Source organism: Amblyomma mixtum, chromosome 3, assembly GCF_055824585.1.
Source record: "Amblyomma mixtum isolate Tamu chromosome 3, ASM5582458v1, whole genome shotgun sequence".
Classification (NCBI taxonomy): domain Eukaryota; kingdom Metazoa; phylum Arthropoda; class Arachnida; order Ixodida; family Ixodidae; genus Amblyomma; species Amblyomma mixtum.
Window position 1 is genome coordinate 416,934,724 of NC_143014.1, and position 20,988 is coordinate 416,955,711.

A 20,988-nucleotide genomic window follows, 5' to 3' on the forward strand; every position below is an offset into this window, starting at 1 on the left:
TCAAGGCAAGCTTACTGCATCAAAATGCATTGCAATAAACAACAAAGAATACTTCATTCCAGACATATTTAACACAAAAGCATGAGGCAGCTTGTGCTTGTTTAAAACCATGTTGAGAAAGTATGAATAATTCCCATGTTTGCTTGCAATGAGGCACGTCGCTGCCACACAAAGCTGCGTTTTCATGAAATGATCACTAAGTAAGGAGATTGCACTGCTGTCTCAGCTGCGATATACGCTGCCTGCTCTGTACCGGTCTTACCAGATAGTGATCAATGTGGCATGGTTAGAAATTTACCAAGCTTCTGGGGGCTAAATCTGGCTTGCAATGAAGCTTTCTAAACCTTTTTTCCTCAGGACAGCAAATGCCAATCATCTCAATCTGTTTTTTCAACTTCTAATAAAGTTGACTTACGTTCAACAACTGTTCCTTCTTCGAAGCACCAGGAGCAACCAAAGTAGCCGTTAGATTGCTTCATGTTGAGCAACGCAGCTCTTGCTGGCGAGTCCACTGAGCAACACGTCACGAACACCTTAGACAGCACTGTTTCTCCAGCATGCCGCCACGCTATCGATCCAATATTGTTGAAGACCTCCACAAACGTTTTCATGAACAAGTGCTGTGGTGGATGCTTCTTCGCGAACCAGAGAGCTCCGACGATCACGTTTTGAAATCGGACGTTGAACGGCAATTCATTAATAATGAGCTGAATAGGCCATACACTCGATTTGCTAGATTTGAAGACAGGTGATCCGTCGGTGTTTAGCGTGACAGTGAAGTCGCACCACTTCGCATTCACGCCACGTCTAATGCTTCGGTAGAGGCGGCCGTCGGTGATATCAGCATTAGCACCATGAACAACGACTGTGGCTTCTTTCAGCCGTGAATACAATGCTTGAGAGTAGCCTGTAATAATACTGTGCAGTTGCTCCTTCAGATTGAAAATTAGAAAAAAGCAGCCTTTCGCCATTAGAGACCGCACGGTCGGTGTGGTTTGGCAGGTGTCGCAGGTGAAGATGTGTGACCCTTCCTTCCTGTCCTTGCAGCCGAAATATTCGTAGCAAGTTTCGCAGAAGTAGTGGACTTGAAGCGAATCCAACTTGCCTTTCCACAGCTTCCTAAACAGATATTTGGTGTCTGGCACAGCATCGGCTCCACAGAGAGTATTGATCAACTTAAGAAGACCCTCCACTTGCGACCACGAGAGTCCCGCGTAAACAACATACGTAAGAATCAGTAAAACGGCTTGGGCTTTGTTAATACTCTGATTTGGCAGGGTCTCTCTCGAACACCTCGTGAAATAGTCTCTCACGTCATCGTCGTGCGTTGTCGATTCGTCGATGTTCGCAGCCTCATCGTCTTCTCCTTCATCGTGCACATCGAAGGAGGAGGTGCTGCCAGTTTCATCGGGACCGTCAGCTTCGCTGTCCTCGCTTTCAAATGTGTCACGCGCTTCGTCTTCCAAGCAGAGATGGTCGGAGCCGCCAGCGCTCGCCGGCACGCAGTCGTCGGGGTCGCCCTCCTGAGCAGGCTGTTGAGATTGCCTGAGTTGCTCTTGGTACCGCTGAGTTTGCCTAGGTACTTGACGCGGTCGTCCAGGTTGCAAGTACTGACGGTACCGCTTGGGTTGAGGCGAACTCATAGCGAAATATAGCTAAACAAAGCACAAAACTGCGCACAACAAACGTATACACAGGATACACAAAGAAGGCAAGCTCTCTACCGAGATGGATGGATGGATGATAATGGCTTTACCCTTTGTATCGGGCGGTAGCTTTCGCCACCTAGCCTATACTTCCCTCATTGTTAATTTCTTTTTATTTTGCTTTTTTTTCCTACAGAGTCTATGCCAGAGTTACTACATAGCTTAGCTCCAACCACATATAGCCAAACTGACTTCCGTAGTAGCAACAATTAGAGTGTACACTCTAGCCACATTGTAAACAAAACCGCAACCGAAAAATTTTTAGCGCCCCAAAGTATACAGAAGCTTTGGTCATTGTGAATTGATTCTTTGGACAAAATAAATTATTTTCCGCAAGGATATCTAGATACTAGTTTTTTCCCCGTCATGACCTCTTGTAACACTGCACGTGGCTTGTTTTTTTTTTTGCGTCGTAAGTACCACCACTGAAGCCATGCGCCACACCAACGCACGCATATGGAAGCAAAATCACGATAAGGCAAAAGCGGGGCTCATCACAGATACAGTATTTTCATTTTCTAAAGCGAAAAAATTCGGCGAAAAACAACAAACAAACTGTATGGTTCCGTACATAGAAGAAAAAGGCTAGAGAAAGATTTTAGCCATTGAAGCTGAAACGGCTAAAAAATTTTCTCGGCCGGCTTTAAAAGTCTTGCAACAGCCTCCGTTTCTCGCCAGGCGAAACTTCACGGGGAGGAGTTAACACTCTCTCGTTAGCCAAGGTCATTTTTAGATAACAGACTTTGGTGAACACTCGTTCCACTGTGGTTTGATATGGGTAGCGATAACAAAATTAGAGAGCGCCAGCTCTGACATCAGTGGAAACGTCGGTTTGCCGGCAACATTTTTTTTTCCATTTTCGAGTTTACCCAGAATTCTTTATGGACCGGGTTTCCTTTGCCAGATCGCCGGCTTTTGTTCGGAGCAGGTGGCACTATAGAGCATGAACTGGTTAATTTGGTCACTATAAAAGCACTGAATTAGTCTAACGTTGGAATGATGTATGAACCAAATCGGAGGATTATTTCGATCATGTCTCTTATTTATTTATTTATTTATTTATTTATTTATACAATACTGCAGGCTTTGGAATGGCACAATGCAGCCTAACAATACGAGCAGAGGTAAAGAAAAGATTATTAAACAGTGCACAGAATACCAAACCATTCAACCAGCTGTAAGAACAAATCACGGAAAAGGATGCATGTTAGCTCATATAATAAAAAAATTCCGAGAATCTACAGGTCGCTCAGAAGCTACAGGTACGCGCATGGAAGGCGCTTCAGCACACATTCGCGCACTATACTTTCTTGGCTCCTTTCACTCAACTTTAACGGATCCGTTGAGAGAAGACCTTATGAAGCACATCGCGAAAAAGAAATCCCATGCCCCATATGTTCTGACAAGTTCTGCTCTCATTCCGCATGCATGGCACGTAGCTGCAGGCACTCTCTCTTGCCATTAGCGTTTCTGAAAGGTTCTGAAGCCTAGCTCGGGCTGAAAGAATATGATCAAGCTCGAATTCATCTCACTCCATGGGTTTCGAAATTGAACAAAAAGTAATTTTGCTTAGCTGCCTGCACATTTCGCCTTATGCCTCATAGCAGCATTCCCTACATTGCATTGCTTCTAAGTGGGCTTGTAGCGCAGTCTATTGATTCACGATTGATCCCAAGGCAGGCGCAATGCTGAGCCAGCTTATCCGGTACATCGCGTGAGCTAGTTATTGTCTGTAACGTTTCCCACTTCTTTTGCTGCCTTTTTTTGGGGAATATATAGGCGAACCAAGTGCGACCGAGTTTCGCGAACAAAGCTAGTGTGGGTTGGAAACAAATCTATCGCCTAATTACAAGCTATGAGACTACGCTTTAAATAAATTGTGTGCCTTCATTTTTGGGTAAATGTTCTGCTGTCCACACGACACATGCCCTGTCTGTCCCGGGGCCCACAGATATCGTATACTGCCAGCTAACAGCGCCTACGATTAATGCATACCCACGGCCGAGAAAGAACAAAATCACACAATATATATTCTCTAGAGGGCAGATTAAAATGACTGTTTCTATTTTATATACGTTTTAAATTTAAATTTAATAAATTTAAATTCGTTTGTTACAACTACAAGCGAAGCGTGCCTAGAATATACTGGCTAGCATACTAACATAGTAGTGGAGAGAAGTGCTGCCTAGGGAACAAACTACCCAGTACGGCATTTACCTTAGCCATCCGCAAACTAAAACGGCAGCGCTACAAACGCTCACTTCTAGACACAGTTTGCTAGCAAAGTAATAACAAAAAACAAAAATCTATTTGTTTTACCTTTTTAAATTAGGGCGCGGACATTAATTTGGGCGAGAAAATGCGTACTCAAGCAAAAAAAAAGTCGAAAAACTGAAGTGTTCTTTTCGAGACGTGGTGGTAAGCGTTGGCGATCGCAGCGCCGCCGCTGCTGGGTTCTCGCGGAGACGTGCGCCTGCTGCACTATTCATTTCAGCGAGGTGTTGTCGCGGCGACTTGCGTGAGGCTTCTCCGTTGCTCCACGTGTTTTTATTTGCCCAGAAGTACAGCGATATGTACGTGCTTGTACGCTACGTTGGAGAGGAGAAGTGTTATGTGCTTCAGCACACAGACGTGCGGAATTTTTTTCCGCACGACATTGAAGACTTCGACCGCAGTAAGGTCTACGAAGTGTACTGGGACGGCGACGCTTCTACCTGCGGAGGGTTCTACGAAGCAAAAATCGTCTTCATGACAGGTAAGCGCTGTTTCTAGGCGCCTTTTTAAGTTGTTTTCTAGCACCCATAAATTGATGATGTGCACTGCAAACCGCAGATACGGAAGAAGAAATGCGGCACTGGAGAGGGCGCCGCAAGGAGGCGCGAAAATGCGCCAATAAAGAAGACATTCCTCCGAGGAAAAAGGTGCGAATAGCAATCGCTTTCAAGCGAATTTTCTGTAGGGCGTGGTGCTTGGCCATCAGAAACCCTGCTACTAGCAACTTGCATCGTTCCTGGCCGCGGTGGCCGCGTTTGAATGGAGGTGAAAGGCACGATGTCAGTGCACGTTAAATAACTTCACTTGTTCGACATCAGTCCGAAGCCCTCCACCCTCGTTGCATAAGTGAACACGACGGTGGCAAATTTTATGCTAAAACAAACGATGTCCAGAAAGCGTGAGTCTTTATGTATCGCATGCAGAGTGCAGTGTGAACGTCTGCATGAGTTGCGAGACACGTTCACCCGTGGTAAAAAAATATAAATTGGCACTTCGTCCACGTATGTTTTAATTGCTGGTTTGGTTTGGTTTATGGGGTTTAACGTCCCAAAGCGACTAAGGCTAGGAGAGACGCCGTAGTGGAGGGCTCCGGAAATTTCGACCACCTGGGGTTCTTTAACGTGCACTGACATCGCACAGTACACGGGCCTCTAGAATTTCTCCTCCAAAGAAATTCTAGCCGCCGCGGCATGGCAGTAGTTCACAGTGCGAGTCAGTTGTTTAGCAAGAATTTTTAAAAAGAGTTGCTTTCAAGATAGCATGTGCTCCTAATTGCGGGATAATTTGTATCGTTTCCCGCCTTCGTCAACAGTTTCATACAAGGATTACATGCTTTCAGTAAGGCTTGGTTGTGGGCTTGTTGGTACTGCATGACGAATGTGACGCACTGTCCAACTGCTCTTAGGGCATGCAAAAAGATCATTTGCAAAGGAAATGCAGGACTGACAATGAATAGTGGCTTTGTTCTTGTAGTGATTTGTCAGCGGGTTATACCACGATATACCGCTTGTCTTGAATATCTACAGTGACTAGCACTGTCTTCGGTGCAATCACGTTGAGCACATAAGGCGATTTGAATGTTTGGTCTCCTCGATTTGGCTGCACTTTCTGCACTAGTTCACAAAAGTTCCGTGTAAACAGTTCCTTTCATTTCGTTCAAGTGACAGTCGGGGAAGTGGTATCTTGCTGTAACTGGTTCATTGTTTCCTGCTGAAATGCTGTACGTAAATTTTCCAATGAAATTAGGCCTTGGTGAGCTCGCATTTGTTATTGTGTTACTTGATTTGCATTCTGATTATCTTGTTGTAGGCAAGACTAGAGAGTCAAGCTAAAGGAGTTGCAAAAAAAAAGCCGAAAAGCAATTGCTGGGGCTGGGGATTCAAGAACCAGGAGCAGGCAACTCAAATGTGGCTCAATTAGAGGCGTTGGTGGACGACCTCAGGGCTGAGGTGGAGGTGTCAAAGAAAGCCATGGCTGAAAAGGCAGAAGAAGTCCAAAAGCTGAGGAGGCTCAATGAAAGCCTCCAGAAAGCACTCTGTGCGAAAATTCTTCGGAATGGTATGTAAACCACTATATAGTATGCTGCTGCTTCCATGCACCGGCTGTTGTCAAAGCTAATCTACTTTTGTGAAGTCGAGTTATACTTGCTTATTCTTGTTGGTGCGTTTTTAGGATAATGTTAACACCGCTTTAGAAGGGCACTAGAACGAAGTGCTGGACATGGTTTCACTAACAGCTGATTTGGGGGCAAACAAATTGTGGCAGCAGTATGAAGTCTTGTAGACGCATCAAGTGGGAAGAGGAAAAGAAGCATTTGGGAACATTCCATTTGCTTCAGTAGAAGTCACGTGAAATACTGAGCAGATTTCTGTACAAGACTGATGCAGCAATGACTTGCCGAAAGTGCTTTTTTTGTCACGAAGTGCATCTCATTTAGTTTTAGGGTTCCATGGTTACATCTCTTTCGGCCATTTGTCCAGATTTTACCTTGATGTGGCAGTCATGACCCAGTACCATTCATGATAATTCGTGCCCATGTAACCATTCATTTCGGTACAGCCGTGGATGACCAGCATAATAATATCATTGTGTACCGCTGGCTAGTTGCTGTCATGAGTGCTTAATAATGGAAATATTTTGTGAATGAAGGCAAGACCAAAGAAAGGGAAATTCTGCTGCCTTTGCTTGATGCACATATTCTTGAGCCAGTGCGCAAGTTTTGGCCTTTTCCTTTAGATCATTCACAGATGAAGAATCGGGGGTATGTGCCCTGTGCTGTGGAAGAGGACGAGCTGGGCTGCGAAGGGGATGATACTGCTGCAACTGTCAACTCTGCATGTAAGCATACATGCTTGGTACCTAGACAACCTTTAACCTTCAATTCCTCTTCTAGTTTTGTGTAGATTGAAAATTACGCTTCCTTGGAATTTCTATCCCATGTTTCTGATTTAGATCACAGTTTAATTTTGTGACCACGTTTTATTTTTTTGAAACAGAGTTTTGTATTTGCTGGTTATGTCTGTTGTATACTTTTCTTTTGGCAGTTTACCAATATCCCTCAAGTGAAAATTATAGAACAGCTGTATCTTACCGGTTCTCACCTGCGGGGCAGAAACGTGGAGGCTAACAAAGAGGGTTCAGCTTAAGTTAAGGACAACGCGGCGAGCTATGGAAGAAGGTGGCTTGGGCAGAGCATGTAATGCGCAGGCAAGATAACCGCTGGTCCTTAAGGGTAGCAGAGTGGATTCCACGAGGAGGCAAGCGTAGCAGGGGGCGGCAGAAAGTTAGGTGGGCGGATGTGATTAAGAAATCTGGGGAATAAGGGAATAAGGCGAAGGACAGGGTTAATTGGAGAGACATGGGAGAGGCCTTTGCCTTGCAGTGGGTGTAGTCAGGCTGGTGATAATGATGACCCAATGTAGGGTTTCACTCTTGAGCATTGAAGCACTGCTTGTAATGGCTTGTTCTTTGCCATTCTGGCACTGTGCGTGCATAACTGTATGAGATATTTTCAGTGTGCATTTAAATGCCACTCACTAATGATCTAGTGCTGTCTTCGCTTTCGCAGGAAACAATGTCTTCATACCTGTACCCTCATTTTTTTAGTGCACAGTCATTCCCTCGACACCGTGGCTCCTGTGGTGCCTCTTCGTGCCACCTCGCCACTTCATGTGAGGCCGCCAGCTGATGTCACCACTCCGCAAGCTGACGCTACCCCTCCACCCGCTGTTGCCCCCCCTGCACCCGCTGTTGCCCCCCCTGCACCCGCTGTTGCCCCCCCCTGCACCTGCTGTTGCCCCCCCTGCACCCGCTGTTGCCCCCCCTGCACCCGCTGTTGCCCTGCCTCCACCGGCTGTTGCCCCGCCTCCACCCACTCCTGTCCCGACTCTTACCCACCAAGGGCCCTCCACAACATTGCAGACCCTTGCTGTGCCACCAGCTCGGCCAGTGTCAAAAGGTATTTATTTTGGCTGCTCTAGGATACAGCTGGCTTGTGTGTCTGTTCACTTTGGCACAATGTAGCTCGAGTGTCTTATTTAGCAGCATCGTGTACCTGGTAGTATCAAACTATGCATCAGCACCTTGCTTTGCATTGTACTGCCAGCACTGGCTTCTAAAGGGGCCCTGCAACATAGATAAAGCATGAGGTCTTTATTCTTTGTATGTAGAGTAAGAGACGTGACTCCTGTACACCCAGAGAGATCGCCAAAATCGTAATATTCAATATTTTAATCTCCGGAAATGCTCATTTAGAGCTGATGGTGTCGCAACGCAGTGGCCCAAAAATGTGAGGAGAAAGGCCGGAGAGGAGATGGGAGGGGGGGGGAGAGGGGGGCCAGCCGACAGCCGTTCAGTTCTACCAACACATAGACGTTCGGGAGTTTTTTTTTGTCGTTAGTCACCCCTGCCCTGTCTACAGCCCTGTCGCTGGTAAACGCGTGCATGCAAAGTAGGCTTTGTGAAATTGGTCTCTTTAGTGACCTATGGTGACCAAACATAGATAGGTGTTGGGAGTGTAGTGGGATTTCTGGCTGATTCTACTGAAAAAAAAAACGGCAAGAAATTGCCTATTTCTGTTTCATATTAGAGAAAACATATTGCAGTGGGGTACAGGGGAAATACATTCCAGCAATGCTTTGATTTGAGCTAGTTGGTTGTAGCATGACATGTTTACATAAAAAGCGTTCTGGCGCTAAAAGACGAAGACAATACACACAACAAGACAGGACTGGCGCCAACTTCCAACTGAGTTTATTCGCGGAAAAAACCACTTAATAACCACACGGCATGCAAAAAGATAAAGGCAAACCAGATACAAGGGGTGATAACAAAGACACACCGGCCAAAAGCACCAAAGGAATGATTATAACAGTGACAAAGACCCACTAAGGAAACTAATCTCTTCATCTGACATCGACACAGGTGGCTTGCTTATGCAGATATGGCCCCTCTGTTTGATGTTATATGCTTCGATTAGTTCACGCTCTAATCTATTTTTAGACCTTGCAATGAATCTAGTGTTTACAAAACCGGGACGGCATTTGCAGCTTTTACAGTGAGTGGCCATGTGGCTGCCATAGCCATTTTTTACACCAATCTTGTGCTGGCCGATATATTTCTTACCGCAGCTTAGAGGCACAACGTACACAACATCAGCCAAGCATTCAGTGGCGCGGATTTGGTGTTCTTTTTGCACTGCCTAACCATTGTTACTTTGTTCAAGATGCAAACGCGCGACAGCTTGCAGGGAGCAGAAGGCACCACATTGATCCTATACCTGCTGGCCACTTTCTTCAAGTTGTGCGAAAGCCGATGAATATAGGGAACCACCACTGTCGATTGTTTTTCGCTATCCTTGTTTTTTTGACACTGTTCACCCTTCAACGTCCGCTTGCACTTCTTGATTAGGTCCACACTAATACTAGTGATGAGGTGTTCTGGATACCCGGCTTGATGAATGCGTTCAGTTTGCACATCAAAGCTCTGTGCCATCTCATGCTCACAAGATTTTTCCAATGCTGCATTCAGGCATGTCGCAACGACTCCCCGCTTGATTAGCTTGGAATGTGCACTACTAAAAGGCAGTAGCTCTTTGCACGATCTCGGGTTGTAGGACCAACAAACATGGCTGTCCTGCTTAAATTCAAGTCTCAATCAAGAAACTGTAGGCTATTGTCGTGGGGAACTTCATGTGTGAAAAGGAGCCCTTTTGATTCATTGATGAAAATGGTGACTATGTCTTGAAGGATGGCGCTTGGTTTTGAACCTACATGATCGTTTAGCACAATTAGGTAGTCATCCACATATCTGAATACCCTAAGAACGTTAGAGGTCAATAAAAGCCGGTCACTAACTCGTTTGTCAACACACGATAAATAAATGTCACTCAATATAGGCGCAAGGGACGACCCAATACAAACGCCATCACACTGAATATAAAACTGATGGTTGAAAAAAATGCAGTTGATGAACGGTAAAATTCTTAAAGTGTTAAGAAATCATCACAGCTAATACCTGTCTCGTCCTGAAATGACAGTTCGCCTATGCATGCGATCTTCTCTTGGATAGAAATTAACATTTCGGTATGCGGTATGGAATAACACAGGTCAGTAACATCAATCAAAAAAGCAGACTGTGCTCCAGGCAACCCATTCCTAAGTTCTTGAACAACCTCATTGGAGCTGCCGATAAGAAACGGGTCGTCTAGCGGAAGGGACTTCTAGTGTCGCTGAAGAAAACGGCTGCCAGGACCCTTTCTCTGAAACAATCGTGCGTAGGGGGCACTCAGGCTTGTGAGATTTGCCCGTGAAGAAAACATCCAGGAACTCTCCTGTCAGCATCCTTCACCAGTTTCTTGAGAGGATCCAATTTCATGTCAGTTAACAGCTTTACTGCAGTGTTCTTAGCCTTGGCGGGATTGAACTTCACTGCGACGAAGTGCTTCTGTAGAGCTTCAGCTGCTTTCTGTTTCAAAAGCTTCTCGGGAAGGACAATAAAGCCACCTTCCCTGTCGCTTTGAAGTATCTCAAGGTTGTTTTCCCTCAGGTGCTCCTTGATCTTCTTAAAGGGAGGATAGAAAGTCCGACTGCGACTCACATGGTGCATCAGGCAATCCAAGGCATCCGAAGTCGCTCGTTCTTCATCCTTGTCTCCAGCTCTTTTTGCGACCTTCCTGGTCATGGCAAGGAGCTGTATTGGGTCGTCCCTTGCGCCTATATTGAGTGACATTTATTTATCGTGTGTTGACAAACGTGTTAGTGACCGGCTTTTATTGACCTCTCACGTTCGTAGGGTATTCAGATATGTGGATGACTACCTAATTGTGCTAAACGATCATGTAGATTCAAAACCAAGCGCCATCCTTCAAGACATAGTCACCATTTTCATCAATGAATCAAAAGGGCTCCTTTTCACACATGAAGTTCCCCACGACAATAGCCTACAGTTTCTTGATTTGAGACTTGAATTTAAGCAGGACAGCCATGTTTGTTGGTCCTACAACCCGAGATCGTGCAAAGAGCTACTGCCTTTTAGTAGTGCACATTCCAAGCTAATCAAGAGGGGAGTCGTTGCGACATGCCTGAATGCAGCATTGGAAAAATCTTGTGAGCATGAGATGGCACAGAGCTTTGATGTGCAAACTGAACGCATTCATCAAGTCGGGTATCCAGAACACCTCATCACTAGTATTAGTGTGGACCTAATCAAGAAGTGCAAGCGGACGTTGAAGGGTGAACAGTGTCAAAAAAACAAGGATAGCGAAAAACAATCGACAATGGTGGTTCCCTATATTCATCGGCTTTCGCACAACTTGAAGAAAGTGGCCAGCAGGTATAGGATCAATGTGGTGCTTTCTGCTCCCTGCAAGCTGTCGGGCGTTTGCATCTTGAACAAAGTAACAATGGTTAGGCAGTGCAAAAAGAAACACCAAATCCGCGCCACTGAATGCTTGGCTGATGTTGTGTACGTTGTGCCTCTAAGCTGCGGTAAGGAATATATCGGCCAGCACAAGATTGGTGTAAAAAATGGCTATGGCAGCCACATGGCCACTCACTGTAAAAGCTGCAAATGCCGTCCCGGTTTTGTAAACACTAGATTCATTGCAAGGTCTAAAAATAGATTAGAGCGTGAACTAATCGAAGCATATAACATCAAACAGAGGGGCCATATCTGCATAAGCAAGCCACCTGTGTCGCTGTCAGATGAAGTGATTAGTTTTCTTAGTGGGTCTTTGTCACTGTTATAATCATTCCTTTGGTGCTTTTGGCCGGTGTGTCTTTGTTATCACCCCTTGTATCTGGTTTGCCTTTATCTTTTTGCATGCCGTGTGGTTATTAAGTGGTTTTTTCCGTGAATAAACTCAGTTGGAAGTTCGCGCCAGTCCTGTCTTGTTGTGTGTATTGTCTTCGTCTTTTAGCGCCAGAATGCTTTTTGCGTAAACATGTCATACAGGGGAAGCTTGCTAATTCAAACTTCGTTATTTCATATTTCTGGATAATTCAAGCTGCATGAATTGGTACATCCGTGCTTCATTCGACTATATGTCAAACATTGGCCATTAATTCGAACACAAATAGGTGCCGCCACCAATAATTCAAACTTGTGCCAGCACACCTGGGCACACAGCCAGCTGTGAAATGCACCCGTGAGGCTTGCACCTCATCTTCACAGAAGCTGTGGAGAAGGTAAAAATGGCATGTGAGGCTGGGGAAGACAGGTGAACTAGTGTTGTCGTGAACAAGTTTAAGTGTGAAGGCGGGCTTTGTGGTAACATGGCAAGAGCAACTACCACTTCAGAGGTTTGTACTCGAGCACTGTCAAATCGGCTGCAGCTTGCAATGTCTACTTTGATTGGGCGTCATCAAACATGTGGCTTGTGGGGACGATCAATACAATCTAACCTACATGTAGCACGTACGGTGTTGCAGTATTGCAGTGACGCTCAAGAACAATTAGCAATGCTGCAAATTGACCTGGCAAACGCATTTGATCGAGTGTGCCATTCATTTCTTTTTGCACTTTTAAATCACGTCAATCTCGGTTCAATACTTTCTACTGGCATACGCCTTTGTTACAAATCCTGTACCACGCGCTTGATTGTTAATGGCTGTCTCTCGCAACCAGTCCCAATTCAGTCTTCGGTGAAACAAGGGTGCCCACTGTCTCCGCTCCTGTTCGCAATATACTTGGAGCCACTTTGCATAAGTGTTATAAACAGTAGAGCTGTCAATGGTTTCCGAATAATGGGCCACGAACTGAAGGTATTGGCTTATGCAGATGACCTTGCGTTTTTTTTTGTACTGATAAGCCAAGCATCGATGAGGTTATTCGTTTAACGGAGGACTTTGGTTCGGTGTCAGGAAGTCGGATTAATCGCTCTAAGAGTTGCGGTCTTTGATTTGGTAGCTGGGGTTCGACACCTGCTGAATATGCTGGTATAACATGGACATGCAGGCCACCAAAGTACCTTGGCGTCCCTCTGAGTGCCTATAAGCATAGCGCACAGTATTGGAAAGACCGCGTGTCAACTCTTGAGCGCTATGCTCAAACGTTTGTCCCCCATGGCCTCTCAATTTTTGGCAGGGTGACCGCCTGTAATCTGTTTCTCGCCACTAAAATATATTATGTACTGCAAATTATTCATTGCACAAGACTTCCTATCCAGCGTTTTCACAGGGTTTTCGGTACTTTTGTGTGGGATTCGTCTTTTGAATCCATGAGGCGTGATAACCTTTTTCGGCCTGTAAGCGCTGGCGGCCTTGGTCTAGTTCACCTGTATGTCCGACAGATAGTGTCACGTTTCATGTTTTTCCATGACACTACACACCCAATAGTGCGTTCATTCCTGCAAACAAATTTAGTTCATGTTTTACCCAACCTCATTGTGTCTTCCAATGTTTGTGACCGTCCGTGTTTGTGGGGCATAATGCAAGAGGTGTATTTGGCTGTGCGTTTCCTACTTGTTCGTTTTTCTCCTGAGTTCCTTTTTTTTAGTGTCGAGGAAAAAGTTGTATAAGGATTTGATTAGTATGCTCTACCCTGCGCCCATGTACTGCTCTCTGTACACGGCGAGACTGGCATCTTACGTACTCTTTTGAGTACGTCATGCCCCGGTAAACAAAAATACAAAGACCTTTTTCTTTAGGTTACACACCGGTACGTTGCCCGTTGGAACATGGTTAGAGAAAAAGGGCATTTTTGTGTCTACCGTTAATTGCCGCCTTTGTGATGAACCAGAAAAAATTGAGCATTGTTTCATCAGTTGCAAAGATGCAGTACTCTTCTGGGATATCCTGCAACGCACATTTAAAAAAAGAGTTCATCTGACTCCACATTCTGTTCGCTATCTCACTGCGCTGCCATTTGTTGGTGAACCCCTGGACATGTTTTTTCTGATTGGACTGCACAGCCTCTGGAAAACCCGCATGATGGACAGACTCTGTGAGCCTGTTGTGTCTACAAAGGATCACTTCAGCCGAATGGTTGTTAATTTAAGAGACGTGTATGCCCAGACTGAGTACGAACCGGAGTGGCACTCACTATTAGTGATGTGCTCTGCATTGCCCCTTTTCTAGTGCATGGTCTTTTCAATATGTATTGTTTAACACTGTTTTCATAATGGCTTGTATATAGTTCATGTACATAGAACATTACATCACTGTAATGAATACCATGTTGAAGAAAAAATTGCTTGGGAGCCGCAGCAGCGGCTTAATGGTTATGGTTTTCAGCTGCTGACCCTAAAGACGGGGGTTCAATCCCAACCTATTCGATAGTCCTATGTGCTGTGGGATATCAGTGCACGATTGGTTAATTTTTTTTTACAGCAGTAAAATAGGATATTCTCACTACCGAACTGCTTCAAGATTGCAGTGTACCTCATTTCCTGTTCACTTTCGTTAGCTTGAGCTTCGGTTTATCCAGTGTGCATTTGTATCCCTGTACACATTGAAGTAGTAAACTTTTACTGTAATGCAAACTGCAGCTTTCATTGACCATATTTAGCTTGCATGTTATTTGTGATGTTGCTGGTGGTTCCTCATTATTTGCATTCTAGGTTGCTTTTCAGTGTTCTGCCAACAAACAGCTGCTCCATGTCCCTTCATCGGAGGCAGGCGTTGAGAGGACGCAGTGCATTTGCATTGCATGAGGCCGACTTCCTTTGTGTTTTTTGTGCAGCTCCTCGCAAGGCAGCCCAGGAGCTTGACCTGACGGTTGGAACTGCAAATGAGACTGGGGAGGTGAGCAGTACCTTGCAACTTGCTCACTAAATATGGGCATATGCTACTGATGATTGCATATCTTCTGCAGAGATTAAAAATCTCTGCAGTCAGTACATGACCAGTATTATGACATAACTAATGACATGGGAGTTTTTGCTCTTTTTTTCTTTACTTTGTAAGTTGGTTTTTGTTTCTTAAAATTTCATTTTTAGCACAGTGTCATATGCCAAGGCGAATTGTGGTACTCTTTTAAGGGCCCATGCACCGCTTACATGGGCCCGTAGCATAGTGTTTTTTGTGTGAATTTGTGATTAAACTCTTGTTGCTGCAGATTTTTTCATTGGTAGTGCTTCTATTTACTTTTATACTTGATCACAAACCTGTTTGTTTGCCATCATTCGGCAGCTATGTGTATGTTTGGTGCCATGCATCATGTAGTGCACCAGCTCATTGATCGGGATCGAGTTCGAATGCATAGGAGTGTTGTGTGTCCAGTGCACTGGCAACTTCTCTTGGGATCAGACTTCATCGGTACTAGAAGTGCCCCTGTCACAGTAGTATTATTCACCTTCCAGTTCACATCGGGTTAATGATGACGGTTCATTAAAGCACTCTAGACACCAAATTTTTGCTTGCATGTTTTCTTCTTTAAAACTATATGTTAGACATTCGTATTCATGGAGCACCCTGTGGTAACAGAGCGCAACCTCTAAATAATTTATAATTGAATTTCTTCTTGACACTTTCGGTTTCATTGGTCGAACAGTAACTGTGACCCGTAGTTGGTGTTTAGGTCACATGAGGCATTTAAAATCAGCCATATAATTGCTGACAGGTCATTTTTTGTCATTCCAGGTCTTGGAAGAGGCTGGAATAAATGTCGTAGTGAATTAAAACTACATGTCAGCTATTAGTTTACAGTTTTTCTAGTGGATCATGTGACCAAAACATCAACTTGACATCACAGTCGTTTGGTTATTGAAATCAAAACTGAAAAAGCATGAGAGAAGAAATTTAATTATAAATTATTTAGCGGTTGTAGGCAAATACCCCCCAGTAATCCATGTATTCTAATGCCTAACGCATCGTTGACAGTAGAAAACCTGGAATAAAATGAGGTGTCTATAGGCGTTTAAATTTGTCGAGAATGCAAGCAAAAAGCACTTTGTACTTAGGACACAACCAAAAATTGGTGCCACTTCTCCAGTGTATGTAAATGTTCTCCAATCAGCAGGATATTTCTGACATGTAGTGACTTGGATTGTGCAGGAGGCTGCTGAAGACACCCATTAGAAGGTGCAATGCTGCGTAGAACATGAGACGCTGGGAAAGAGCTACCGAGGTACACTGATAAATCATTCCTGTTTTTTTTCTTTTCAGATACACATTGGGCATGGCAGTTACATCGACCCAGGGACTTGGGAACGGCTACTTACAGCAAGCAATGATTCGTCGTTCTGCAAACAGCTGGCAGTGCGAGTGTGGGGCAACGAACTGCTGTCGGAGAGGAGTGTGACGGGAACACTTTCAAACAATGCCATCTCCAAAGGTGCGACGAAAGTGTTCCCGCCGCTCTCCCCTGCCAAGGTAGCTTCAATGGCTGGTGAGTGGAAAACACTTGGTTCTTGCTTAGTTAATAACATTTTCTAAAAGCTCCAATGTTTCCTTCTCATGCTTTTTCTCTGTGACATCTTAATATCATACAGTAAAACCTAGTTAACTTGATGTCACCGGAATTGCAGAAAAGATTGAAATTATCCGAATTCAAATTAACAAGTTTGAATTATTCAGATCTTACTGTTATCAACACTAGAATCACTACCCATGACTAGAGGTTGTAATTTTAAGTTTATATTTTGTGAAACTTTGGCGTACTTTTTTATGTTTATTTCAGAATGCAACTTTCGGCTTTTTTGGTGAATGTTTGTTTCTTCATGGAAGTTTTTTTTTGTGATATGTCTTATGTCCCTGTGCAGTCGAGTGAAATATAGTGTACCTTCTTTTTTTTAGAACCAGCAGCTCGTGTTGCAGAGAAAGAGAGAGGATAAACCCAGATTGTTGTTTTAAGAGCTATCCTCTGCAAAGGGAAGTTGCTCTCGTAACAAAGCAGTTCTAAAGGAAATGCTCGCACCATGAAAGAGAAACAACCGAAGTTTAGTTCTAAAAACTTGGTTGACATCTTCTGGGTTCTGGCTGTACTCTGTGCTATACAGAAGGACTGAAACCAGAACAGGACGCTTGCTGTTTATGCATGGTTTTGCATCGACTGTAGCTTTTTAAAGCAGTTCTGAAACGTTTCAAGAAATTTATAACAATGTGTATATTTAGAATCCTGAGCCTTCATTCAGTGTTACACCGTGATTTGATTTCTGGTTTCCTGGCGTATCTCTTTTTCAACTAAGTGAAGCGCCGTCTTAGCCAGTGGAACTTCTGTTGCTGCCACAGCATGGGAACGCAGCAAGGCATCTTGAGCCATAGTTGATTGAGGTTGGAGCACCATATCACTTTGACTGCGGTGGCTTTATGACATGCACACATGCGAAGGCTCCGGGTGAAGACAGCTTGTTCAGGCGGAAAAGTAGTGCGCCTTTTATGTTAGTGTTCTGCTGGATATTGCCTCAGTGTTTTGTGCTTTTGGTTTGAAGTCGTAGCTGTAGTGCACTAAAATTATAAGCTAGAGATATCTCAGTGTATTTAATAGTGCGGAATTAGGAAGAGGCCCCATCTGTCTTCATTTTCTGGCTTGGGGGCTACCAAGCCTTGATGATCACATTATAGGACATGTTGGCAGTTATGCACATAGGTAGTTTATTGCCTGGGGAGACAGGCACATGGAGTCATGTTATGCTGCATTGTTGAAGAGCGCAAAATTTGCGCAAGCTCAGTCAACTATTAGGGAACACAGAAGATCAAGATGCACCTCTCGCGGGCTATATATTCCGAATAAACCCATTTAAGGGCCGCACCCTGTTTTCCCAAAGGAAATGTTTTTTTTCTAGATCTGTGTAAGGGCTGCACCCAAACTTTTCATTACCCACCTGGGAATAGCCTTGAAAACTCATGCGCTGTCGCTTCCGCAATCAGCTCTGGCTGCGAGCAGCGGTGCACTTAATTGCGGATGCCACACGCGCACAGGTCCCTCAATGTGCTGCCCACGGATGATGCCCGAGGCCGCGGCTCATCAAATTTGTTCTCTGCCATGAGCTCCCACTATTCATATCGGCATCAGTATCACCAGCTTTTGTTTTTTGTGGCTGTCAAATGTACAGGAGGTGTGGTAGCGTGTTAGTGGCTAGTGGCTTTCATGTGTTTCGTGTTGTGTTAGGCTTTTGTGTTCAAAGTTAGTGGCCTTTTTATGCTGCTGCCAAGCGTTGCAGTTTTAGCACGATAGGCAAGCACCGTAATAGCGGCACGGCTGGGAGTTCGCTCTCGCACATGGCAAGCATGCGGTAGGCAGGAAATTCGACATGGCCGAGAAGTGTGTCCGACGATGGTGCAACCAAAAGGATGCATTGAGGAACACAAGCTGCAAAAAAACTCAGTTTCTGAAGGAAGCCGTGCAAGTTTCCCGAACTGGAATAAGAGCTGCTCTGTTATGTGATGAAAGTGCGGAGCAATGGCTGTGCACTGACAGCGGACATGCTGCATGACTTGTGGGATGAGCGTGCTCCGGTGCACAGCACCAGCTCGTAGTTTTAAGACTCCGCGAGTGACGATTGAATGTAGAATAAATGCCGCTCATTCCCAGATTAGTGTTTTTACTTTAAAAAAAATTTTTGCACATCGTGTGTATGGGTTGTACTGCAAAAATTGGGCCGCACATCTGGGAGAAAAAGTGCAGCCCTTACATGCATTCATACGGTATATATTTTTTGGGGGGATGTACCTATGTCTGTTTTCAACTGCACCAAAAAAGGCCAAATGGTAAAAGTTCAACAGATAACATGAAAGGGGCCTTTTCATAGCAATTTCAGATTAGTTGCCTGTTACGTTCTTGAATATAGTTCTGAAAAAATTCATTTGAGGACACCTGGGCATCAATTAAACACCTTTCTCTCTGATCTGCCACATAACTTTTTTGTGCCTGTCTTTGCAGACTCCTTCTGGCACTACCTGAAGGTTAAAGGCTGTCCAGATCAAGACATGCAGAAACGCCACAAGCGTCTAACCCGCTACTTGGCACAGAAGTGCTCCGACTTGCGCCGCTGATCAAGTAAGTGAGCTGCTAATTTTTTTTCATCATCATTATCATACTACATCTACTGCAGGGCAAAAGGCTCACCCATATCTCCATTAAACCTGTCGTGTGCCAGCTGCGGCCGCCCTATCCCCTCAATTCATAAGCTCATCCGCCCACCTCACTTTCTGCTGCACCCTGCTATGCTTGCCTTCTCTGGGAATCCATTCTGTTACTCTTAAGAGCTATCAGTTATCTTGCCTTCACCCATTTCGTCCTCTCTATTTCGACTAGGATGTTATTAACCCGCGTTGGTTCCCTGACCCACTCTGCCCTCTTCCCCTTTTCATAGCTCACTGCGTGGTCCTCAATTTAAGTTGAACTCTTCTTTATCATAATGAGTATTTCTGCCCCATAGGTGAGTACCAGTAACATCCCAGTTGAGCCCGCTTATTACGGCTGCAGATATAAAAAACGCATGCATATTACGAACGGATGTGCTCTCAAAATATGCATAAGGGCAATGGCAGTAATTCGCATATACAGCGAACAATTTGGCCACACCACTCAATTACAGCGAACGAAGAGGCCCCGAAGCTCCCCCCGAAATTGAAGAGGTCATGCACAGAGATCAAAGAGCGCTTCTCAAGCTTCCCGACACTGCCCGGTAAAGAACATGTAAAGCCCGGTAAAGAGCATAGAAAGGCGGCATTTAAACACTAAGTAACCGCCTGTCAAGCCCGTGGTGATGGCCCGTGAGGGCAATCATTGCTTGCACGTTCACTGGTTGGGCAAAGTAGCCTAAGTGGTAAGAGGTGCGGTGCACGCAAAACAGGGGAACCGTTCAAAACAAAGCTACTGGATCAATCAACAGCAGTGATTTGAGAATTTTGAAAGCCTTGCTGGCCATGCTTGTTACATAGCATGCATCTCCTGCCCAGTTGGCAGTATCTTTTGCGCTGAGTTGAGCGTCTTGGCTGCGGAACCTTCAAAAAGGTGACAGTGAATAGGGAATGCTCTCCTCCACGTACGTTAGCGTACTTGGTCTAATTTAGCAAAGGTAAACTGAAGGCCGCTCCCTGCTGCTGCATGCTGGTTCGTATTTCAGTCACCCTTGATGAAGGGGCCTAATTGGTCCACATTATTGGTGGTTAGTTTCAGTATTGAACTTCTGTTTCAAAAACCCTACCAGGGAGATTTCCATCGAAGATGTCTCATTCAGTTCTTTTGGTCCCTTTCAATAAGTCTCCATTTTCTTAACCATCATTAAGACAAAAATTGCGGCAGCCTGAAAAATGTAGTAGCTGGGCTTGATCACTCGTTTCCTGTGGTTGTGAAGTTTTTCTCCTGCATGCTGGCTATTGTGGAGGCTGCCACCATTCTTGCATCCTGCTTGCTTAGTGCCTATGTTCAACTCTGTTAATGTTAAACCTCTCAATGTTCCACTGCAGGAAGCCAGACAGCATAAACACAGTGGGGCAGTGTAATTTATGATCTTGCTTCGAAAAGTGCGGTTTTCTCCTGCCTGTAGTTTTGGGATGGTCTCCTTTTCGCACCTTTTCTTGCATCAGTTTTCTTCCCAATTCATTTTTAGAATGTTTGTGCAACATATGGGCTTGGGCTTGCAATACAAGCTTTCTTGCTTATTTTTTTCTCAGGTGACCACAACGTGGATCTGAGGTGGATCGCATCGCGGGAACAGGGGTGGAAGTGCTGCGCCAATTGCGCCATGCTGCCCCAATTTAATCTCCTGCGCCAAGATACGCCTACACGGCAATTTACGGCCGTTGCAAGTATACAGAGCCAAATTTAGCCGAGTGTTATTGTCAGCTGGGCAACACTGGGCGCTTGCTACGAAACGGACGCAACTGCATTGGCATCGACAGTTGGGTTCGCTCTTGGAGGAAGGAAAAAAATTACCCAATACACTGGGCTTCTTCGATTATCCGCCTCTGGCAGCCCACGGGTTGCTTGCGGGCTGCCCGAGCGCCCTCGATTTTCTCGGGTTGCCCCGCCCACTTCCGGTGGCTGCCCGGAACGCGTTCGTTTGTCTCTGGCTGGGCGGTTTCGGGCAGCCACCGGAAGTGGGCGGGGCAACCCGAGAAAA

General features: G+C 45.0%; 1 pseudogene; it reads left to right on the forward strand.

Moving 5' to 3' along the window:
* The first annotated feature begins 4,277 nt into the window (after positions 1-4,277).
* LOC149357770 (uncharacterized) lies at positions 4,278-20,658 on the forward strand (annotated as a pseudogene).
* Positions 20,659-20,988: the final 330 nt, after the last annotated feature.